The following is a 6,202-nucleotide window of genomic DNA, read 5'->3' on the forward strand; positions in this document are numbered from 1 at the left end:
TGTTCTTCCTCATGCAAAAACATTTTTAAATTTTGTACATTTAGTCACTGTCATTATACACTCTAGGCAATCCTAGATTATACCATCTCAATCTTTATTGTCTGTCTTTCTTTCTGATTTCATTTGTGCCCCCAGCCCTCCTCCCTCTATCATTCTCACATTCAGCATCATTCAGTGTTTTAACATAATTATATTACAGTTCGGTAGTATTGTGCTGTCCATTTCTGAGTTTGTATATTCAGTCCTGTTGCACAATCTGCATCCCTTCAGCTCCAATCACACAATATTTTACCCCATTTCCATGTCCTGATGGTCTCTGTTACCAACGAAATTCTCCAAGTTCATTCACCAATGTCAGTTCACATCAGTGAGACCATACAGTATTTGTCCTTTTGTTTCTGGCTAATCTCACTCAGCATAATGTCTGTAAGGTCCATCCATGTTGTTACATGCTTCATAACTTTATTCTGTCTTACAGCTGCATAATATTCCATCGTATGTATATGCCACAGTTTGTTTAGCCACCCGTCTGTTGATGGACATTTTGGCTGTTTCCATCTCTTGGAAATTGTAAATAATGCTGATATAAACATTGATGTGCAAATGTCCATTTGTGTCCTTGCCCTCATGTCCTTTGAGTAGAGACAGCACATAGATGGGTCCCATTCCCTAATCCATTCTGTCAGTCCATGTCCCCCAATTGGGAACCTTAATCCACCAACATCAGTGTTGTTACTGCCTGGGCAGTACCCTCCTCAACCATTTTTCCTTTTGGCTTTTATATGTCCTTCTAATTTTCCTTCTTTTTACCTTTATTGCTGGTCTTCCTTTCTACAGTCTTCTCCAGACCTCTCTCTTCTGCCTTCATATCTGTCTCTAGTGCGCCCTTGAGTATTTCTTGCAGAGCTGGTCTCTTGGTCATGAATTCTCTCAGTGATTTCTTGTCTGAAAATGTTTTAATTTCTCCCTCAATTTTGAAGGACAATTTTGCTGGATATAGAATTCTTGGTTGGCAGTTTTTCTCTTTTAATAATTTAAATATATCATACCACTGTCTTCTTGCCTCCGTGGTTTCTACTGAGAAATCTGCACATAGTCTTATTGGGCTTCCCTTGTATGTGATGGATTGCTTTTCTCTTGCTGCTTTCAAGATTCTCTCTTTCTCTTTGACCTCTGACTTATTGATTAGTAAATATCTTGGAGTATGTCTATTTGGATCTATTCTCTTTGTGATATGCTGCACTTCTTGGATCTGTAATTTTAAGTCTTTCATAAGAGTTGGGAAACTTCCAGTGATAATTTCCTCCATTAGTTTTTCTCCTCCTTTTCCCTTTTCTTCTCCTCTGGGAGACCCACAACACATATATTCGTGTGCTTCATATTGTCCTTCAATTCCCTGAGTTTCTGCTCATATTTTTCCATTTTTTTCTCTATAGTTTCTGTTTCTTGTCAGATTTCAGATATTCTGTCCTCCAGTTCACTAATCCTATGTTCTGCCTCTCAAAATCTACCATTATAGGTTTCCATTGTTTTTTTCATCTCCTCTACCATGCCTTTCATTCTCATAAGTTCTGTGATTTGTTTTTTCAGACTTTCGATTTCTTCTTTTTGTTCATTCCTTGCCTTCTTTATATCCTCTCTCGATTCATTGACCTGGTTTTTGATGAGGTTTTCCATATCTGTTCATATATTCTGAATTAATTGTTTCAGCTCCCATAGCTCATTTGAATTGTTGGTTTGTTCATTTGACTGGGCCATATCTTCAATTTTCCTAGTATGATTTTCTATTTTTTTGCTGGTGTCTAGGCATTTAGTTACCTTAATTAGTTTATTCTGGAGACTGCTTTCACTTCTTTTACCTAGGGTTTTCTTGCTGGATGAATTTGTTGTCTATCTGTTCTTTAACATTCAGTTCAGCTTTATCTGGGCCTCTAGCTTAAGTTTTGTTTAACAGAGGAGAATTTTTCAGTTCTTGTTTTCTTGTTTCTTGCCCTGCTTGTATGGTGCCTTTCCCCACACACACACTTAGAAGGGTCTACTTAGGTATTATAGACCCCAGCCAGATTTTCCTGGACCAAACTGGCCTCCTATCAGGAGGAAAGAGTCACCTGCATCGGTTTTCCCTGAGGGTGAGACCAGCAGGTTGAAGACTTTCCTGTGAAGTCTCTGGACTCTGTTTTTCATATCCTGCCCAGTATGTGGTGCTTCTCTGCCTGCAGGTCCCACCAGCATAAGATGATGTGATACCTTTAACTTTGGCAGACTCTCCCTGCTGGGAACGGTGGAGACAGAGGAGAGGTTGTAGGCTGGTTTTAATGGCTTCAAATGACCAAACCCTGGGGTCTGAATTCCTTGAGGGAGGGATTCCACCTGAGTTGGGCTTCCCCCCTCCCCTGGGGAAGGCAAAGTCTCCTGACAAGCTCTCGAACAACCTTGTTTCTGCCTATGTCTGAGGCAGTTGCAGCCTGCGAAGTCCTGCCGCTGAATCCAGAGGCAGTCAAGCCTTTGTAGAAACAGAGCCACAAAAAAGCTGTTTCCTCTTTTTTTTTTCTTTTTCTGTCAGCCCTGCCCCCTTGGCTCCAGGGCAAAAATGAGTGACCTCTGCTTTGACCAGGTTCACCTGAGCTGGGGGCCTATTTCTAGTGGTTAGAACTTGTTAATTAATTCCACAATTGACGTTTGGTTGGGCTCAATCCCTGCTGCTGGTAAAGTACCAAAGCAGCTTGTGGGGGAGGGGCACCCGCCGCTCAGCTTTGGGAACTCACAGTTCTAGGGGGCTCACAGCCAGTCCAGCTGGTCCAGACTGGGATACACTGTGTGTCCAGTCACTGACGTGGCCCAGGAGCTGTTCTGTACTGTTTGTGGTTATTTAGTAGTTTTTCTGGAGGACGAACTAAAATGTGCACATTGTTAAGCCACCATCTTGGCCTGGAAGTCTCTCTAATCCCCTTTTGATACCAAGTTCCTAGATTCTTGAATTATATTTAATATAATCAGTATCAAGCTGCCTCAAATATGCCCTACTGTTAAATGATTGCCTACTATGCTTATGACATCTCTATATGGAATGATATACAGACATCTTAACATACAAAAAAGTGTTTTGCCAGAGTTAAACTAAATAGCCCATGTTATGGGTATAAAATCCCCTTTGTTGAAAAATAAGTGATTTTCTAAACTAAATAAAATGGAAGTTTTCAAGAATTATAGTTTACTAAATGACTTTTTTGGGGCAAAGTTACTTCAGGTGAGGGAATTTTATACAATGAATGAAATTCCGAATTAATATTTTCTTAAATTAAAAAAAAATTATGTGCCAGTGTATACTAATGCTATAGATTCTTGTCTTAGAAGCTTTTAAAGCATTCTATTAATACTTATTGAAGCAATGGGTCCCCCAAAGGTACAGTCAATAATCATGATAAAAAATAATCTGATTACCAAGTGAAGCAGTTGTTGAGAGATTAAAAATTCTCTTGCTTGCTCCTTGATAATTTTTTCCAGCAGGTATTATGAAGATGGCCTGAAGTAATATAGACAAGATATCTGTTTGTGATGAACTCTAATAACTTCTCATGAGGGCAGAGCTAATTAAAACCAGCAGTTGCTTAAAAAATCAAAGCCATTTGGGACGTATAAAATGAGAGACGTATTTAAGATATTTTTCATATTATGTTTTTCTTTTAGTAAAACCTCTTTCCAGTCCTTAAAGTCCGGTTTACTACATAACTCCTAATCTTATCTACCAGTGTGTATTAATGATCAACTTAACTGTGGTATTTAAATGTGCAATGCCACACTATAATAATGATACTAATTATAAAAAGACTTTACTTAGGCTTCAGCTTTCTCTTTATTTTTGTTCTTTTTCAGAAAAGAGGAAGTGTGGAATTTCTTTTCCTTCTTGGATGGTGATTTTGAAGGTGAGCCTTCGAGGAACAGACTTCTATTTTTTCTGAAGACTTGATGGTAATCTCGATGTTCTCTATAGTCATGCTTGTAGTTGGCCTACTCACTCACTCAGCAAGCTCATCTTCAACATCAGCATGTCATCCTTGCCATTGACTGCCATGACAGGCACTTCCATGAAGATGATCTTGGAAAATAGCTCATGGTTTTCTTTTAATTTTTCAGGGATATTTTGCAGTGACTGAATTTGTGAAACAGATGAAGCATCATCTGAGAATACATCCTGCTCAGCATCTTCCAGGCCTTGCTGTTTATGTTTGTTTGTCTTTTTATACTCTTCAAGCTCTCCTTCTGTGAGATGACTGAAAGGGTTGGGAGGAGCTGGAGGGGCATGATCATCATCTTCCAATTGCGTGGTTGAAGGAGGCTTATCCACAACAGTTTCAACAAGCAACTGAGATTTTGGTCCTGCTGTTTTTAAGTCATATTGGTTTTGTTCCCGAATCTTATTTCTCTTTTCTAGTACCTCATTTGAGTTGGTGTTTAAAGGAGCAAACTGATTTGGATCTTCGATTTTGATAAGTGTTCCACCACTAATTTTAAATGAGTCTTCTTCTTTCATCCCTGTGATTTTGGTCCTGGGACTGATTTCCCCATTCTGAGACTCCTCAGGCACATTCACTTTCATGTATGTATTTGGTGAGTTCAGCCATCTTGTCTTTTCTCATTGCTGTCTCTGTGCCAGGTATTTGAGAGGAAAAAGTGGTACTGTATCATCTTCAAAGGAAAAGACAGTCATAGTTGCTGGGATTTCCACATCACTTTTGTGCCTAGGCTTCTCTCGAATGAGAGGATTCCTGTAAGCATAGCCTGTTCTATACCCCAGATTGTCGAAGCTCCTCATCAACCCTTCAGACTCAGTCTCACCAACCTTCCATTTTTGATGGACATTCATTTTCACACCTCCTCCTCCAGATGCTGCTACAGTGTAAGTGAAAGCTTTGTACTTCTGAAGATCTAGGATAAGTGGATTATCTACTCCACCTGCCCTTGCTAATGCCTGCATCTGAATTTCACAGGCTATCTGTACATTAAAAATATAGTGGAAAGCCTCTGCAGCTGTTTCTCCAAGTGCTACCACGCCATGATTCCTGAGCACCAGCACCTTACAACTTGACCCAGGAACTTCCTGCTGTTAAATTCTCTCCTCCTGTTCATCAAATGACCCTTGGTAGTCATAATAAGTGATATCTCCAAGGATTAAGGACTCCTGAGAAATTGGAAGGATCCCACACTTCATGGAGTATACAGCTGCTGTAACAATGGTATGTATGTGTATCACACACTTAACATCAGGATGAGTAGAATAGATTGCAGCATGGGGACTGAATCCTGCATGGTCAGTTTTCAAATTAGTACTTCCCTGATCAACCACTTCTCCTATTGTATTGACTTTCACCAAGTTAGAGGCTGTGGCTTCAGAAAAAGATAAACCTCTAGGAATTATAATGTGGTCTTGTTCCTTACTTACTGAAATATATGATGCATTTGCCAGGTGTGCCCATCCAAACAAGTCCACAAGTCTGTATAAGCTGGCAAGTTTACAATGAGTAAGTTTTCCTCCCTTCACATATGAAGATGTATCTGCACCAGGAAGATCACTGATAGGTGTGACAATGACAAGACTGAGGGGAGATGAAGTAAAACCAGAGACAGAATTGGTCATGGTGTAAGCTGCAATCTATTGTAATGCCATTAATCTAGTTGGGTTGTGGCCTTTCTTCATCTATTATTGAATAAGGCATTCCAGGTCTTCTCAAAAGGCAGGACTCTGCAGGATCTGAGTAACTTGTTTCCTCTGCTCCATGATATTGAAATCTTGTCACAGATCAGAAGACATATTCCTCTCCCTGATGTTTTCTGGGTCATTTTCATCCACGTGGTCAAAATACCTCTCTTTATGAGGCATACTAGGAGAAGGAAGGGTAATGATCACACCTTGGCTACCATATGAACTCATGCTTCCAGTCTGTCAATTCCCCCTTGTTATCCAGGTGACTGTTACTGACTGGTGGCTTGTGTTCAGACAGGACTGGCCACCAGCCTTAATATCTACAAATTAGATAGCATAGATTAAGTGAGAAAATTTCTAGAGAAGCATGAACTACCAGTATTGACTCAGAAGAAACGGGAAAACTGAAGAGACCCACAACAAGTAAGGAGATTGAATCAGCAATATAATAACTCCCAAAAAGAAAAGCATAGGGCTGCATGGAGTCACTGGTGATTTTTA

General features: G+C 39.8%; 1 pseudogene; it reads right to left on the bottom strand.

Moving 5' to 3' along the window:
* Positions 1–3,834: 3,834 nt before the first annotated feature.
* On the bottom strand, positions 3,835–5,929 carry LOC143673839 (gamma-adducin pseudogene; annotated as a pseudogene).
* Positions 5,930–6,202: the final 273 nt, after the last annotated feature.

Source organism: Tamandua tetradactyla, chromosome 2 (assembly GCF_023851605.1).
Source record: "Tamandua tetradactyla isolate mTamTet1 chromosome 2, mTamTet1.pri, whole genome shotgun sequence".
NCBI lineage: Eukaryota > Metazoa > Chordata > Mammalia > Pilosa > Myrmecophagidae > Tamandua > Tamandua tetradactyla.